Below are 19,328 nucleotides of genomic sequence, written 5' to 3'. Positions count from 1 at the left end.
GATGTCCTCAACCACAGTACAACAATGTAACTGCTGTTCCTTATATCTGTTGCTTTACGACTTGAGGCGCCGGTAAAAACAACATTTTTAACACTAGTTAGAAAATAATTATTTCTCTATAGCTTTTTAATGTACATCTGTATATGCGTTTCCATTAAAAACAGGAGATGGAAAAATCTTGGTAACTATGACAACGGCGGACATCATATTAACCTATTCTTAGGATTCCCACCATTCATAAAGTATTATATTTTAAGCCCATAAAGAATGAATTCACAATCTTCTACCATATGTTGGGGCACTAAGCTAAAATAGTTAAATGCAGATCTTAAAACTAATTTCTTATGAATTTTAAAATTTTGGGTTCTGGTAAAAACTCTAAATTTTGGGGGAATTTGGGTCTTAAATTTCATGTTTTTAACGGACACAAAATGTACCCTTAAAAAGCTGGGGAGAAAAAGTTGTTTACTCACTAGTATTATAAAGACTATTTTTTTTTTACCAGAGTTTACTCACGCAATTCCATGTATCTAATGAAGTCTTCTTGCTCCTTGTAATCAGTGGCGTAGGCAAGGGGGGGGGGGGGTTATAACACCTCCCATGCACTCGCACCCCTATATATATATATATGTATATATATATGTATGCATATATATATATATATATATATATATATATATATATATATATATATATATATATATATTTTTTTTTTTTTTTTTTTTTATTTTTTTTTTTTTTATTTTTTTTTTTTTTGCCGTCTGGCGTTTAATAGTCTTCCTTCCACAAGTGGATAGGTTGCATGTTAAAAAATTACAATGTAATACATAGTATAACATTAAAGAGATTTACAATGTCTTAATATCCCTTCTGATTTCATTGTTCCATGTTTCTTCATATCTTTGTTTCGATTTCTTGGTTCCATTTGTTTCTTTTGATTTTGTTTCCGGTTTGCTATGACATAAAGTACAGGACAATACAACATGATCGCTTCTCTGTTTTTGGTTGTGCTTCTTGTGATTAATACACTCTTGGTTGGGTAGTGGTTGATTCTTAGTTGGTATTTGTAGTTTGAGAATGTCAATGAGATATATTCTGTTGTTGAAAGGGCGAGCTTGTGTCTTGTTGTTGATGGTAGAGTTGATCGAATGGTGTAGAACTTGGAGAGGGTGGTTGAGGTAGTGTCCTTGCGTTGAAGTATGGTTTTTCCTAGGTTGGTTGAGAGATCGTTCGAAGTGAGTTGCTTTGTAATATTGTTCATTGTGGTTTTGAAGAAGAGTAAAGTTATGACGTAGTCGAGTAATTGAGTTGGGCGAAATGACGTTGAAGAATGAAGTTTTGCTGATGTTGCTGAGTCGAGGGTTTTGAGCTTGGTGAAGTAGTTGAAGTGGGTGAAGTGAAGCTGTTGACGATTGTTTATTTTAGGTAAGTTGAGTAGTTGGTCTTGAGAGATGGTTAGTTGATTTGCTAGTGTTTGACGGAAGCCTCCCACCTAAGATTTCTCCTAGGTGGGTGTCGTCAGGCTGAAAAATAGAAAATTGAAAGTTAGCCAATCGTACATTTGAAGCCACCCAATACAAGTACTGGGTGACTCATCTCGAGAGCATGTGCGTTCGAGGGATGTGTGGGAGCAACCCCACAGCGGTCGTTGGCGAGATTTGCGTGAGTTAGAGTAGTAGATTTGACCGCCTCTCGACCCCGGCAGCCAGTCCTAAAATGGCTAAGAACCATATAGATCCATAACAGATACTACACTTTGATCTTTGCCGGTGCTAGTTGTATCTTTAGTGTTAATTTTAGCGCTGATTTTTCCGGGTTGTGGCGTAGTGGTGGGAGTTGGTGTAGCTGAATATTGCTTTAGTGTCTTGCTAATTGGTGCTGGCGTTTCGCCGCCAGTGACTGTTTCTTTGTCGAGACCAGCTGGTGGTTGTGTGCTTCTGCTGCAGCTTGTTGTCAGGTTTGCTGCATTTTCGGTCTGTTGTTGGTGCGTTCTGAGTTTCCTGGCGAGTCTTGATTTGTTACGTGACACTGATTTGTCCACTGTTGTGTGGATGCGCATGTTTGGCATGCTTGTTTTCTTCCTGGGATGCCTATGAGAATGTTAATAGATTTGTTTTTGTAGTTGAATTTGATGTAGTGAGGGATGGTTGCCGGGTTATCTGTGAAGATGGTAAAGCTTCGATTGTTGGTGTGTGAAATTTTATTGACTGATGGTTCTGTTTTGCTAATTATTCTTAGAGCTTTGAGTAGGGTGTCATCTCCGAGTGCCGGGGGAGCCCATCTTAGTGTTCCATTGATTTTGTCCTTATGGTAGATCGTAAAGTGTAGTGAGTAAGGTCCGTACTGTTTGGTTGTGTTGTCCAGTTCAGCCACGTTGAAGTTTTCGGACGAAAGGAGCCATGTGTCTCCACGTCCGTAGTTCATTAGCAAAATTTGGTAGGGCTGATGTAGTTGATTAGAAAAATTTGGTGTGGGCTGATGAGTTGGCGGATGATGTGTCCACGTAGATTGGCACGGCCGTTAGCTTGAATGACTACCTGCATGACTGTACTTGGTGTTGGTTGAGTCGAGAAAAGATCAGGGCTTTCTTCTGCATGCAATTCAATTGTGGGGGTTGTTGACTTCGTGAATTTGAGGGGGTGGGGGAGGTGGCATCAGGGATTTTGATGAGCTACTCGGGCCGTAGTTTGTGTGGCTCCTCTCCGGGTCTTTCGACTTAGGGGAGCATTAATGGGCGCAACCCCATTTTTGACTTTGGTGATAGCCGCGTAGCACATAGTGATAGGGCAGGGGTCGGCAACCTGCGGCTCGCGAGCCGCATGCGGCTCTTTTGATGTCAAGCTTCGGCTCTCCAGCTCCTTAAACAAACACTAATAGTCTTAATAAAAAATAAAATATTTGAAACAAACAAAAATGTTAGTGGCTCTTTAAAACCAGGGACATTTTGAAAATTGTAACTTTTGGCTCTTCCGCTTCAAAAGGTTGCCGACCCCTGTGATAGGGACTCATGGGTAAAAGTTTGAAATCTGTAGTAAAAGGCGAAAGATTGGTTCTTAGAAATTATCCATAAAAAGTATGTGTCAGAAATGCAACTCTAGCAATGTTATAGAAATTTTCTTGGAATTAACATTAAAGATGGTTGATATAAGTGACTTCTAGTTATCGATTAACAACTACCAATTACTAGATGTTGTAATTGACATTTTGTTATTAATCATCAAAGGTTTTAAATATTTTTGTTGTATGTTAATTTTCTATAATTTATACTAACGTTTGTTTACTTGTTTCTGCTTCTAAATATGTTATTTATTTTTTCATTTCTTTTTATCGTTTAATTTTATAATTACCTCCCTTTAAACAAAAACAATGTTTTTTTTCTCCCCTAACAAAATAGTTCCACGCGCGAGATATTTTGACTCAAACAATAGACGAGATCAAACCGCTGTGAACTGTGTTACACCTTGGTGCACTCTCGGGACTAACACTAATAATCTGTGTCAGCGTTTAGTTCAATGTGGGGTGGGGGGGGGGAAGTGTGTGATGGAATCTAATATGGGGGAGTTAAATGTTTTGGTGATTTTGGTTTAGACTATTTTTGTATCGAGTTTAGAATTGGGAGATTGTTGGTGTGGGAGAATTTAGTGTGGGAGAATTTAGTGTGGAAGAATTTAGTGTGGGAGAATACAGTGTGGGAGAATTTAGTGGGGGAGAATCTAGTGTGGGAGAAAAAAGTGTGGGAGAGTTTAGTGTGGGAGAATTTAGTGTGGGAGAATAAAGTGTGGGAGAATTTAGTGTGGTGGGATAAGTGGACACATTTTGTGTGTGGTGGGATTAGTAGACGCATGTTGTGTGTGGTGGGATTAGTGGACACATTTTGTGTGTGGTGGGATTAGTGGACGCATTTTTAGTGTGGTGGGATTAGTGGACGCATGTTGTGTGTGGTGGACTTAGCGGACGCATGTTGTGTGTGGTGGGATTAGTGGACGCATTTTAAGTGTGGTGGGATTAGCGGACGCATGTTGTGTGTGGTGGGATTAGTTGATGCATGTTGTGTGTGGTGGGATTAGTGGAAGCTTTCAGATTTTCTTCACATATTTTTATTTAATACATTACGTATAGTGTATTATTCAAAGTATAATAACGCGAAATTTGCGTTTAATTTTTGTAAAAAAAATACTTTAATTACAGGCTAAAATCTAGTTATTTCCCTTTGATGTATTAGTTTGTCTCCCTTTCTGTTCCATGTCATTATTCGTTGGAACGACGCCCATCACTTGACCTCATTTCTAGGAAAATGTCTTTAGTTAGAAAAAAACACGTTTTCTTTTTTTTTGACTGTATGTTCTGTTTACACTTAATTGGCTTCTAGCGTGTTCTCGCTTCGTGTTACGTTCGACTTACTACATCACTTTAACGTGGTTTTACCGAAACATGTTTTTACGTGATCTTATTTTTGGTTACGTGTATCTTATTTTAAGTCGTTACGTGACACTGACGTGATGTTATCTTAACGTGATCCGATGTTAAACACTACAACGTCACTTTAAAGTAAACGTGGTGTATACAAGGTACGGTGTGATACTATATTTAACCTGATATAACTGACGTGATCCTTACGTAGTTATCAAGTGATAAGAAATGGCCAAGAAAATTTGGGGCACAAAAATTAAAAAAAATTCTCAAATAGAATACAAGTTAGTCATAAACTCGATAGGGGTCTGCGTGGTCGAAAAGTCTCGAGTTCGAGCCCTCGGGTAGATGAGGCTCGATAGCTGGGGACAGCCGCTCTTCAAGGAGAGACAACTCCAAAATCAAACAACTGCTGTCTTGTAGTTTGTTCTTGGTTAAACAAAGGCTATGGAAGCAAAGTAAAAAAAAAGAAAAAAGAAAAGCCGGCTGAAATCGGAATCAACGGCCTCAATGGTGCATAACACCCTATAGCCTACTTAATAGTGTTGGAGGGGATCTCTTCCCACACTAAAATTAAGAACGAAGAAGAAGAGAAGATACACACGATAAACTGATCACAAGAACCTTTCTTCATACTAAAATAAACCTAACAAAACTTTAACCTAACAAAATCCTAACATGAACCTACTATAAACTAACATAAACCGAACTTGAATCTAGCATGTGGCTAATATGAACTTATAATTTAAGTCAAACCTAACATCAAGTTTGAACCTATAATGAACCTACCTAAAGCGTAACCTGTTATGAACATACCTGAATATTAGCAAGTTGCTTTATTGTACACCTTAATTGAACCTAACATGAATTACTAAATTGCACTCGATATTAAAATTACAAAAATTAAATTGAATTAAACATAAACCTAACATGGCCGTAACACGAACCTGACATACACGTATTATGAACCTAACATAAACCTATGAACCTATGAACCTACTGCACTCCCACAGCCAGCTTCGTCTTCCCACAGAATGCTTACATACTTACATCACGGTTATAATTAAAATGTTATACTGCTTGTGTAACCAAACTCAAAACAGTCGCAATCATTAGTCGCGTGACCTCACTCGACGTCATTGGGTTCTGTAAGGTCCATTGGTCCATCTTAGACCTAAATGGTCTCTTGGGTAAGTGACTTCTGTACACCCCCCCCCCCTCCATTTCCCATCACTTGTTTTAAAAAAAAAACGTATGTATTCGTTATAGTGACTTGTGTTCATTTATATTTATACAGATGTTGTTAACTGGGCTGTTTCTTTTGTTTTTCGCTTTGTGTTTACTTCAGGTTTTTGTTTTATAAAAATAGTTGGAAAAAACAAACGAATACTCACAACTTTAATATCGCTAAATCTCCAATTAAACCACATACACTTATTCAGCCAGCAGCTTATTTTATTTTATCACATCTACCTCTTGTGTAAATATTCACAGACACAACTACTCAACCAGGTTCTAATTTATTTATTTAAATTGAATTCTTTATGTTAGCTCAACAAACAAAGCCGTTTACCATGTACGGGTTTAATGAATTCACTGGTATTTACAAACAATACTCAGCTGATAGAATCTGGTAATTTTAATAGATACGATCATGAAATTAAATTAAATTAAAACCCCGTAGGGATTACAATATATCTCCAACATAGTTGTTTAAATTTAAAACACAGACGAGGATTGCAGCGAGTAATTGATTACAACTTTGGGGAAATTGTGTATACAAATGTGTAACAAAGCTAGGATTTCGATTAACTTATCAATTTAGGTTTTAAAAAAGTAAAGTTAAACTTTAAAACACGACCTGTCAATTGGGTAGATGGAGTAGAGTTCACTTGTTTATGTGACAACGACATAAACGACTTAGTTATGTTGATTTTACTTTCCCGAAACTTCAGTAAGGTACCCGACATTTAAATTAAAAAAAAAATTAATGTGAATATTAGTGTGTATATTTAAATTTGAATATTTAATCGTTGTTCTATAGTTAAATGGGAGAGCTTGGCCTGAATAGGGAAATGGGTGTGTGAAAAAAGTACATTATATTGGCGCTTTTATTTTCATTTGACGGTAATACAGGGTGTCTGGTTATATTTAAATCCTCTTTCTTTCTTTAAAAAAATCAAGGCTATAAATGCAGCCGCCAAATTAAAGATATTAAATTTTAACTCAGTTTTACAAACTTGATTTTTTATTTTTATTTTATTGCAAATCTCGCTTATTCTCGTGATTTAATCGAGAGGTTAGCTAACATCTCGTAGCGTATGGAGGGGGGAGCTATTTAATGAGATTTTCAGATTTTTGTATAGCGCATTTTGTTCTATTAGAATGTATAGACAAGTTTTGTCACTTGAATTAGATGACAAGTGAGTTTTTGAGTTTTGGTTTCATTTGATGACCTATAATTTTTTATATCTTATGATTTTAGGTGAGGTGACTTAAACTTAACTATCCTGACTTATGATATTCAGGTGACATCATTTTAAATTTGGTGACTTGTTATTTAAGTTCTGCTGAATTCATGTCGACAATATTCCCGTTTTACTGGGGAAAAAAAAATTAAATATTACGCTGTATTAAGAGTGTAGGCGTGACCTAAGCGGTAGAGCGCTAGAGTTGTATCACGATTGTCTTGAGTTCGAAACCAGGTCCAAGTCGGTAGAATGTCCCTGAGTTTATCCAGCTCTGATGGGTTCCCAACTCATGATAGGGGAAAATAAATGTCAAGAAACATGAATTGAGGCCTGAAATAGTTTAAAAGATAATTTCATTTTTGGAATAGATTCTAGAGAAGATAGAGTCTATATCTTGATCTTAGCGACTTAGCGTCTACGTCTAGTTTTTGCGGATATTTAGATCTAGTCTAGAACCATGTGTCTCCTCGTCCGTAGTTGATTAGCAAAATTTGGTGTGGGCTGATGAGTTGGCGGATGATGTGTCCACGTAGATTGGCACTGCCGTTAGCTTGAATGACCACCTGCATGACTGTACTTGGTGTTGGTTGAGTCGAGAATAATTCAGGACTTTCTTCATCAGGCAGTTCAATTATGAGGGTTGTTGATTGATCGGTTGACTTCGCTGTATCTGAAAAGGATTGGGCCCGTGGTTTCATTAAGCCACCCGAACCGTAGTCCGGGTGGCTCCTCCTCCGGTCTCTCGACCTAGGGGGAACATCCAAGGACGCAACCCCTTTGCTGGCGGTGACAATTTTTTCAAATGTCGTCTTGGAGGATGACATTGGTGAAAGTGAGGTGAGATATATGTATATTGGTCATCGTGGATTACAAAGAAATATATTGAAGCTTCACGCAAATTAAAAATTTTATTGGGCCGAAAACAACATAACAACGATGCTTGAAGAGTTTTCTCGGTATTAATATTAAAGTTGGTTGATATAAGTAATTTCTTATTATTCGATTGACAGCTACCGATTACTAGGAGTTGTAATTAACATTTTGTTATTAATCACCAAATATTTTAAATTACTTGTTTGTATTTTAATTTTCTAAAATTTATACTAATGTCTGATTTACACGTTTCTGCTTACAAATATATTATTATTTTTCCATTTCTTTTTATCGTTTAATTTTATAATTACTTCCCTTGAAAAAAAACTCAATATTTGTTTTTTCCCTTACCAAAAAAGTTTCACGCGCGAGATATTTTGACTCTAACAAAAGACGAGAGCAAACCGGTGTGAACTGTGTTACACCATGGTGCACTCTCGGGACTAACACTAATATTCTGGGGGGGGGGGGGGGGGGCGGGGGGGGGGGGAAGGAGTGGGTGATGGAATCTAGTAAGGGGGAATTGAATGTTTGGGTGATTTTGGTAGAGACTATTTTTGTATCGAGTTTAACTTTGGGAGATTTTTAGTGTGGGATTGTTTAGTGTGGTAAAATTTAGTGTGGGAGAATTTAGTGTGCGAGAATTTAGTGTGCCAGAATTTAGTGTGTGGGAATTTAGCGTGGGGGAATTGAGTGTGGGAGAATTTAGTGTGGGAGAATTTAGCGTGGGGAAATTTAGTGTGGGAAGTTTTAGTGTGGGAGAATTTAGTGTATGAAATTTTGTTGTGGGGAAGTTTAGAGTGGGAGAATTTAGTGCAGGACAATTTTGTGTGGGAGAATTAGGTGTGGGAAAAATGAGTATATTGTGTTGTAGTGTAGACAAAGAAAATTATTTGAGTGTTTGTGTGTATATAAATAAATCTACGTGTGATTGGGTTTACTGTGGGTAAGTTGAGTGGGGGTGTTTAGTGTGGGTGGAGGGGGAGGTTGTCCTTCTGGGTGGTTTAATCGACCTCCGGATCATGTGACATAGTGACGGATTGCGTCATTTGTATAACGGTGCTTAATTTATTTCTTTATCTAAGACTAAATAGTAGGGGAAAAACACGGCAAATACTCTATATATTAAGGAGCTGTCACAAGCGCTAAATTACAAAAGTAAGTGTACACTTTTTAAGCTATAATACTAAACACAAAGCTTTCTACTGCTACTCCGAATGTCTCGTGTTCCGGGCTCAGTTCTGTTGGGCTCCGTGAGTTCACCCAGCTCTGATGGGTACCTGGCGCACCTTAGGTAACTAAGGCGGATAGGCTTAGTACTGACCACATTATCTCCCTGTATGTCGAGGTGATTGAAACACGATCTTTAATTTATCTGCCATTTGTGTATTGGGCACGAAGGGGAAAAGATTATGAAGATAAGTTAATTAAAAAGCGCGGGTCGATTTTAAAATCGTTCTTGGTTCAGTCGTTTCTTGGTTGTTTTCGTCCATTATTTGTTTGATTTGTTTTGATCTTTGTATGCTTTGTTCTAGTATGAGAGTATGGTGTGTTTGGTTTTCCGAGCTTATCTGCTCTTTTGTACTTCTGATTTGTGTCCCTCTATATTTATATTCTTGTATTTTTGAAAGTTCCGTTTCTAAAGAGTCTATTTGTTCTTTGTTATTGTTTTTTCCCTTAAGCATACTATGTTGTTTTTTTCTAGTTTAGTTTCTATGTGGGCCCTAACGCTATTAATGCTACAAGCATATTGAATAGATACCCGCTTAATGTCTTGTTTTAAATCTTCCCAATGTTGGATTTTGTTACATTTTTGTGATGACTGCGTGTAAAATTGTATTATGTCTTTTATAGTGTTGATGTAGCGCTCGTCTAGTAATAGTGTATTATTGAATGTCCAGTATGTGTTATGTTTTTGTTTGCTTTGTGTTTGTTCGTTGTTTAAAGTTGTCAGAACTGCTGTATGGTCACTAAACTGTAGTGTTGAGAATAGGTGTTCTACTTTGTTGATTTTCATGCTCACTGGGGCGTAAATTCTGTCTAGACGGAATCTATTTCCAGATGTTTTACATCAGTGAGTGGTTTGTAAGGTGTGTGGATATCGTGCTATGCATGTGTAGATGTGTAGACTAGTTTGAAGGATGTTTTAATGTTGATGATTTAGTCGGCGTGTGGTTTGTCTGCGGTTAAGAGGTTTCGAATAATGTCTTTTGGTTCTACAATGTCTAGTTTGTCTGCCACGAAATTAAAGTCCGTTAAAGACGAGTTTCGATAAAGTACGATAAAGCGATTTCTTTCATTCTAAACACACTTGTATCAAAATCAATTTATTACATTCACTCTTCTTTGTCCGGTGTTTGTTTTGTAGTGGATCTTAGATTTAAAAATATGCTAAATATCATCTAGCAGCACATCTGAAACACGTGTTGCATTTGAAAAATAAGATATGTATATAAAGAAACTCTACTAACTAAACGGTAATATTAATAAATTTATTTCAAGAAGATGTAAGAGATAAAATATATAAAAATGTATGACATATTCAAATGTAAAAAGCACACAATAAAACCCATACGTTGTAGTTTTACTTCATGTATCAAGTCACAGAGAGACGGACAGACGTAAAAAGCCAACTACAAAGTAATAACGATTAAAGAAAACAGCTTTGTTATAACAAAAACATGTATAAATCATCTCCAGTTCGCACCCCATATACATGAGACATACGAAATAGAGTCAATGAATTTAAATTATCTCGCGATATATAGGAGGGGGGGGGGTAGTGTGTTCAGCACAATGCTAAGCCGCTGTTACTTTGCCTAACGCTAATCAGTGGAATGGCGTGGTCTAGCGGCAGAACGCACGCTTGACGCCCTAGATGTCCCGGCTTCTTTACTTTTTATTATATTCATGCAAGAAAACGCTGGCTTGCATGAATATGTTGACCCGAAGATCGTCAGCACTCCAGATATCAACTTCTTCACCTCACTTTACTATGCTGGGAGACTATTCCATACGTCACATATTAGTGCCTCAACTCGCAGCATATCTTTTAGAGTCGGCCTTTATTGCAGCGTAACGTGCATGTTTTACTGGACCTCCAACTCTCCTAACTTGCTCGTGATTTCCGTGAACTTACCACTCCACAAATGTTTGGTTGTGAAATCCAGGAACCTATTCATAACGTTTGAGATCGTAGAAAAATCCACAAGACCTTTAGAACTGACCGGTCCCTACATCACATCAATCACTCAGAAAACGGGCTATAAACAACAAACAACATTCAACAATTTCTCTAAAATTAGCGTTACTGTTTAAACGTAAGCACTACACATAACGGCCAATCACTAATTAATTAAGTATTAAAATTCTCAATGTTTTTGAAAACCTAAGCGAAGCTAGGCATCATGCCTAGTTCTAATAGAATAGCGAGTGTTTATTGTTTATATTTATTATCATATCGTTCATTACCGAGTGTTGCAGAACAACATTTTAATGAGTTCTGAAAATAAATTAATTAATTATATGTGTGCATGGAGCCGTTGGTTGTCGACCCTGATACATTTTCTAAAAAAAAAATAAAAAAAACTAAGGTTTTTTTTTTTTTTTTTTAACAATATAAAATTTTAATAAACGGTATGTAAAAATTACGCCAATTTAACAATGTTCATATCAACAGTTCTCTAATCATTCAGCTCTTTTAATTCCTCTTCTGTGAACATTTGAGTCATTTTTAATTTGATCCTTATCAGTACACTGGGTGAGAGTTTTTAAAAAAACTCTGCATACCCTAAGAAAAAATAATCCACTCTGTCTAAATCTGTTTTTATTTCTTCAGATGTAACCGACGCATCAGAGTCAAAAGACACTCGTCTTCTTTTCTTAGGCACATGAGGCTGTGTGAAATTTGTCTTCTCTCTGGTAGAAGATGTGGGGTATATTTCTGTCGCAGTCGGAAGCTCGGGCGAGGCAGGAATGTCAGATTCACACGAAATTTCAAATGGTTCTGTTTTGACGAAATCATCACATGAAACAGAATTTACACTGTCGTTTGCCACAGTACTGCTGCACATGTTAAAATGTGGCCGCATGGACTCCATCTGATCTGTCCATTTCCATTTGGTCTGACCATTTTTATAAAAACTTTGACCCTAACCCTAACCCTAACCTAACCCTTACCCATTTGGTCTGACCATTTTTATAAAAACTTTGACCCTAACCCTAACCCTAACCCTAACCCATTTGGTCTGAACATTTTTATAAAAACTTTGACCCTAACCCTAACCCTAACCCTAACCCATTTGGTCTGACCATTTTTATAAAAACTTTGACCCCTTATGCTTCTCGTGAAGCATCTTTTAGGTTGCGCCACTTTCGTTTTACATCTTCACCGCTTTCACCCCGAATGTTTCCTATCTCTTGATAAATTGGATCTTTCTTTTTTAAAAAATCAGGATGCGACGCATGATACAACATTGGGTAACATTGGATCATTTGTATTAACTCCTCAATGTTATTCTTTTTAGCAGCAATTTTTGTTGATTTAAAAATTAAAAAACTCGCCGACAAAAAATACCCTGAACAGATTGGTTTCCGAATGCTGTTGAAGAAACTTCTTGGTATTAATACTACATCTGGTTGAAACTAGTTACATTTAATTATTGGATTAACATAAACAATTACTTGTAGTTGTAATTAATGTTGTGTAATAAATCACCAAATATTTTAAAGAATTTTTTTACATTAATTTTTCTATAATTAATACTTTAGTCAGTTTACTAAATTTTGTTTCAAAATTTATTACTTTCTTTTTTACTTCTTTTAATCTTTTAATTTTATAATTACCTCCCTTGAAAAAAAAAACTTTGTTTGTTTTCTCCCCTGACAAAAAAGTCCCACGAGCGAGTTACTTTCCAACAAACAAAAGACGACAGCAAACCGCTGTGAACTGTGTTACACATTGGTGCACTCTCGGGACTAACACTAATATGCTTAGTATCATGTGGGAGGTGGGAAAGTGTGATGAAATCTAATATGGGGGAGTTGAATGTTTGGGTGATTTTGTGGGAGAATTTAGTAAGGGATCATTAATTGTGGGAGAATTTAGTCTGGGAAAAATTAGAGTGGAAGAATTTAGTGTGGGAGAATTTAGTGTGAGAGAATTTAGTGTGAAAGAATTTAGTGTGGGAGAATTTAGTGTGAGAGAATTTAGTGTGAGAGAATTTTGTGTGGGAGAATTTAGTGTGCGAGAGTTAAGTGTGGGAGAATTTAGTGTGAGAAAAATTAATGTGAGAGAATTTAATGTGGGAGAATTTAGTTTGAAGGAATTTAGTGTAGGATAATTAAGTGTGTGATATTCGTTGTGGGAATTATATGTGTTCAGCATTATGCCCAGCCGCTGTTACTTTGCCTAACGCTAATCAGTGGAGTGGAGTGGTCTAGCGGCAGAACGCACGCTTGACGACCTGGATGTCCCGCCTTCTTTACTTTTTATTATATTCATGTAAGAAAACGCTGGCTTATATGAATTATGTTGACCCGAAGATCGTCAGCACTACAGATACTAACTTCTTCACCTTACTTTACTATCCTGGGAGACTATTCCATTCGTCACATATTAGTGCCTCAACTCGCAGCATATCCTTTAGAGTCGTCCTTTTGTGCAGCGTAACGTGCATGTTTTACAGGACCTCCAATTCTCCTAACTTGCTTGTGATTTCCGTGAACTTACCACTCCACAAATGTTTGGTTGTCAAATCCAGGAACCTATTTATAACGTTTGAGATCGTAGAAAACTCCGGAAGACCTTTAGAACTGACCGGTCCGAATTTTCCCTACATCACATCAATCACTCAGAAAACGGGCTATAAACAACAAACAACAACAACAATTTCTCTAAAATTAGCATTACTGTTTGAACGTAAGCACTACACATAACAGCCAATTACTAATAAATTAAGCATTAAAATTCTCAATGTTTTTGAAAACCTAAGCGAAGCCAGGCAGCATGCCTAGAATAGCGAGTGTTTATTGTTTATATTTATTATGATATCGTTCATTACCGAGTGTTGCAGAACAGCATGTTAATGAGTTCTGAAGATAAGACAATTAATTATATGTGTGAATGGGGCCGTTGGTTGTCGACCCTGATACATTACATTTTGCTAACAAAAATACAAAAAATTCTCCGACATAAGTCAGCTGCTATAAGGGTAGCTTCTGAATACCTTATATTATACTTCTTAGTATTAATATTACAGCTGGTTGAAACTAGTTACATTTGATTATTGGATTAACATTAAAAATTACTGGTAATTGTAATTAACATTATTTGATAAATCACCAAATGTTTTAAAGATGTTTTTTATATTTATTTTTCTATAGTTAATACTGAAGTCAGTTTACTTGTTTTTGTTTCAAAATTTATTACTACTTTTTTCACTTCTTTTTGTTTTTTAATTTTATAAATACCTCCCTTGAAAAAAAAAACGTTGTTTGTTTTCTCCCCTGACAAAAAGTTCCACGCGCGAGATATTTTGACTCAAACAAAAGACGACAGCAAACCTCTGTGAACTGTGTTACACCTTGGTGCACTCTCGGGACTAACACTAATATTATGTGGGGGGGGGGGGGGGGGGGGGGGATTGTGTAATGGAATCTAATATGGGGGAATTGAATGTTTGGGTGATTTTGTGGGAGAATTTAGTAAAGGATAATTAATTGTGGGAGAATTTAGTCTGGGAAAAATTAGTGTGGGAGAATTTAGTGTGGGAGAATTTAGTGTGAGATAATTTAGTGTGAGAGAATTTTGTGTGTGAGAATTTAGTGTGTGAGAATTTAGTGTGAGAAAAATTAATGTGGGGGAATTTAATGTGGGAGAATTTAGTGTGAAGGAATTTAGTGTAGGATAATTTAGTGTAGGATAATTTAGATATTTGTTGTGGGAGAATTTAGTTCGGGAGGATTTAGTGTGGGAAAATTAAATGTGGGAAAATTTAGTGGAGAATTTAGTGCGACGGAATTTAGTTTGGGAGAATTCATTTTGGGAGAATTTAGTACGGGATAATTTAGTGTGGAAGAATTTATTTACTTACTTAATCCTTATTCTGAGGATACGTTGGAGGGATTTTCTTTCAAAGCCGCTGAGTCGGCTCTCTCCTTTCTTGTTTAATTTCCATGACTCTGCAGCATAGAGGAGTACAAAACGTACATTAGACTTGTAGATTCTTATTTTAGTTCTCTGCTGCAGTGAGGATGATTTCCAAAAGAATTTAGTGAGCGATAATTTATTAGTGTCGGAGAATTTAGTTGGGCAGAATTTAGTTTCGGCGAAATCATTGTGCTGCATTGTGGTGTAGGCAAGGGGAATAATTTGCATTGGTGTGTGTACAATTATATCGGCTGTTGGTGTGAATGGGGTTTACTATGGGTATGTTAGTTGAGTTGGAGGTGTTAGGTATCAGGGTCTACGACAAATTCCCGAAAGACACTTGCCCGAATGCGACAAATGCCCGAATGGACACTTGCCCGAATGCGACAAATGCCCGAATGGACACTAATATTTTTTTTTTGAAGAGTGTACTTACAGTACAGGTACAGGGCTCTCCTTTTGTGACACATCTTCGGTTTTTCTCCCACTTTGAAGAACATTAACAGTTTCATTTGAATATGTATCTGTTACGGGTGTTGACACAGGCCAGCTAGTTGTTTGCGTGGTGTCCGTATTATCTTCAAGACAGCTGGTTGTTTGCGTGGTGTCCGTATTATCTTCAGGACAGCTGGTTGTTTACGTGGTGTCCGTATTATCTTCAGGACAGAGCGAAGGCCAGCTGAGGTTTTTTGAAAGTCTTGCCTGTCTGGTTTCGGCCATCTTGTTTTTATACCAATCGTTCACAAAACATGGGTGGTCTGAGTTTTAAATTTTTTTTTAATGGTGGGAAACTTCTTTATTTTCTTTATTGTATCAAAACCTGACATAAAACACCATGAAGTCAACATTTCCAAACAAACTTTCTAAAATTGTATAGCATGGCAGATAATGTTGGAGTTTTTGTTTCTAAATTTGCCAGTATACAGAAATGCCCACTTTAAAATGACAAGTTTTCATAGTATTTAATAAAAATGCATATACAAGATTCTAGAATACACAATGATCAGGCAATGTAATTATAACATGTTAAGAATGGCATAAGCAGTTACACATACACAACAAATCCATACACTCAAAAAATTACAAGAGCAAAAAAAGAAACTAGGCATAAGAATAATTGCAGTCTTAAATGTGAATTAAGTCATTCAAACAGAAGCATCAAGATCAAATTAAGATGAGCAAAGACCATCCTTATTTAAGCATAAAGGACTTTTCATAAAATGGTTTTTCAAGTGGATTCATATTTTTTAAATGACAACAGTAACATTTTAAAATCGTATACAAATTGATAAGAACAAATAGCACAAGTATTTACAAATTTAAACAAACACCATTCATAAGCTAATTTTATTTGTTTTAATGCACTTCAATGTTCGCATTCAAACCAAATTTACAACCCGTAAGAACACATCATAAAATTAGTCATTTTATTAGAGTACTGGCTTTGGAAACAACTGTTTTATTCAGATTTTTACTTTGAAGTCTCTAAGGATAATTTTTTACATCATAATTAACAAAATTACAGATTGTCTCATGCTTATTACATTTTTTTTTTGTAAATCAAATCTTAAGCCCCATCTACCAAAAATAAAAACCCATTAAATAAACCAGACTTTTTTTTACAGCAAAGAACTCAATCGTTAAACAAAAAATGTGCTCCAAAATTTTATTTACAATATAGACATGTGTTGAAACAGATGACTAAATAGCAAATGATGTCCAAAATTATTCTCACAATAAGATGACATTAACTTGCTTATTTTATTTGGTTACAGTTAAATTAATGAGTTTCTTACTCATCTTATTTATACTTATGGGCTGTTTTAAAAGCCATATTAAACATGGCTTTGGTTACAATTAAATTACAAAATTAATAACAAAATTTAAATTCAGTAATTAAAAAAATAAATAAAACAAGCAAAACAATAAATAATTAAAAACAAAATATTGTCGTTTCTACATCAAATTATTAAATCTGATACAACAGGAAAGGTTTTCAAGGGTACAGAAAAACCTGAAATGTTTGATGACAGCAATTTTAAAATAAAAAAATGCTGACACCATAAAAGCTATACAAAGCAACAGAATTATAAATTCAGTCAGTCTGACAAATTTAAAATTCAACAGTAAAATATTGATTAACCATAAACTTTTTAAAGTGCTATTTCAATACTAATTACAAAAATGTACTCAAGAAATTTATAAAGTTATAAAGTAATTATTTTAATGTTTATGCAGAATAAAACAGAATATGTACAAAACCCATAAAATAATATAACAATACAATGTTTTGCAAAATAATTTTTAAATCCAAAAGTTTATTTTTTTTAATTTGACTAAATCACTTTGTCCTGCAACATTACATGTTGAACTGAAGTGGAACAATTGCTGGATTAAATCAAAAGATGTTATTTTTTATAACAAACTAATCTATTCATTTAATAAATCTTAAGTAAATAAAACCTTTCAGCTATAGCTATCTCCCTAATCTACCTACCCTAACATTTTTTTTTAAAACCATAGCCGCAATAGTAATCGTTTTGGTACTATAAAATATGAATCATCTTTAATAATAAATAGCAACTTTTTGGTGATTAAATATTACTACTATTTATCTTATAACTTGATTCTAACAGCCCATTGAAAAAAGCTTCCATAGCAACTCCAATGGTAATTGAAATGACATAGTCAAGCTTCATAATCCACAGGTGATTTTCTTGTTTTGACATATCAGATTTTTGTACAAGTTTTATGGTCATCTGTTATTAAGAAACATAGCTCGTAGGTGCATTTCCAAATCTTTTCTGTAGCTGGTCATGATTGAACTTTAAAAATACTTTATACTGTTCTGAAAGCTTGTTATTCAGAACTTTGTCATAGTCTTCTCTTATTTTTACTTTCTCGTATATACGAAGTATAGAGAAAGTATTGTAATCGTGCACAAAAATCACTTGAAATTTTAACAATTTTCACCGTATTACACCTCAGTCCTTCTTCACATTAGAAGTATAGAGGACTTATTTTAATCGGCCAAAAATTATCAATCCAGATTTATCAAAATTAAGAGGTTTTATGCGTAATCCAGTCTGAAAAACTGGGCTTTGCAATTCTGTCCGTATGTCTCTGTGTGTGTTTGTCTGTCCGTGTGTAAACACGATAACTTGAGTACCGTTAGAGCTAGAATGATGAAATTTCATATATAAGTATTTTATCAAAATCGTAGATCCGTATCAACTTTTGAGCGATTTCGGATAACCGGAAGTGGTACTTTTCCTACTTTTAATTTTTCAAAAGCCTATAACTTGAGTACTATTTCAGATAGATAAATGAAATTTCACATGTAAGTAAATGATCTAATTCTCTACCTTCTGTTAAATTTTGAATAATTTCCGTTGACCAGAAGTAGTAATTTACGCTACTTCCGATTTCTCAAAAAACTAATGTAAATTTATTAAGTACTAATACTATTGCGCACTATTATACACACCTTTATTAGGCGTTCGCTTGGTGCGCAATTGTTTTTTACTGAGATTATATTCTATTTTTAAAAGTTTAAGTATTTAAAATGGATTAAAAATCATAACTATATCCCCAGTTACCATCCCCTGTTGTTTTATATAAGAATATTCGAGAAAGTTTAGGGGAGATCACTACCGGTTTATTTCTTCATGTTCTCTAACCATTCGTTCACAAATCAAAGCCACTTGTTTAAAGGTAAACAAAGGTACATCTTTCTGCTTTGGTGAACATGACCCAGAAGCTGACTGTGATGTTGATGGAAAATCATTGGAAGAATGACACAAGTCAATGTATCTAGAGTAAGTGGTGGACTTTGACGGCCAAGAGCTGAACATGTTGATAATGGTGGACTGTGATTTCCTGAAGGTAAAAATAATTGCTTTCTTCTCTGCATTAATTTTTAACTCTGATCCGATTCTGGCAGCGATTTCTTCTTTTGTCAGGTTTGATGATAGGAAAGGAGATGGATTTAGTTGATGCAGTTTGGTAGGTGGTGCAGTTTGGGCCACCGTCAACGGCATGCATCGTCTGCGTTTAATAGGAGTCGTTTGTGTAGGACTGTGCAGAGGATCAAATTCAAGTGAACGTTTTAAAGTTGCCCCACAAGCCATTATGAGTACCGGCTTTGTTTGTGTTTTTAAAGCAGTCGTTAGGTCACCTTCGGTGTAATTAATCCAACAAATATATCTACAATCTGAATGTAGAAGATGAAATCTTTAATTCACAGGGAAGATGAAGAAAGTTTGATGAATCGCTCTGCAGGATGGCATTCGCTTGTATTACGTAAATCTATAATTTTTCTAGTTTACAATGGCCGACATAAAGTCAACTTGCAAGCCTCGTCTTCAGTTCAAAACATGTCAACATTCAAAAAACAACGAATTACTCCGTAGCCTAGGACTATG

The 19,328-nt window shown here is 35.6% G+C and overlaps 1 pseudogene; it reads right to left on the bottom strand.

Annotated features, from left to right (window-relative positions):
• Positions 1-15,937: 15,937 nt before the first annotated feature.
• LOC131954502 (akirin-2-like) lies at positions 15,938-19,328 on the bottom strand (annotated as a pseudogene).

Source organism: Physella acuta, unplaced genomic scaffold (assembly GCF_028476545.2).
Source record: "Physella acuta isolate Inbredline_101_S28 unplaced genomic scaffold, ASM2847654v3 ptg001006l, whole genome shotgun sequence".
Classification (NCBI taxonomy): domain Eukaryota; kingdom Metazoa; phylum Mollusca; class Gastropoda; family Physidae; genus Physella; species Physella acuta.
Note: the sequence above shows the minus strand (reverse complement) of the source record. Positions and strands in the feature narration are given on the sequence as shown.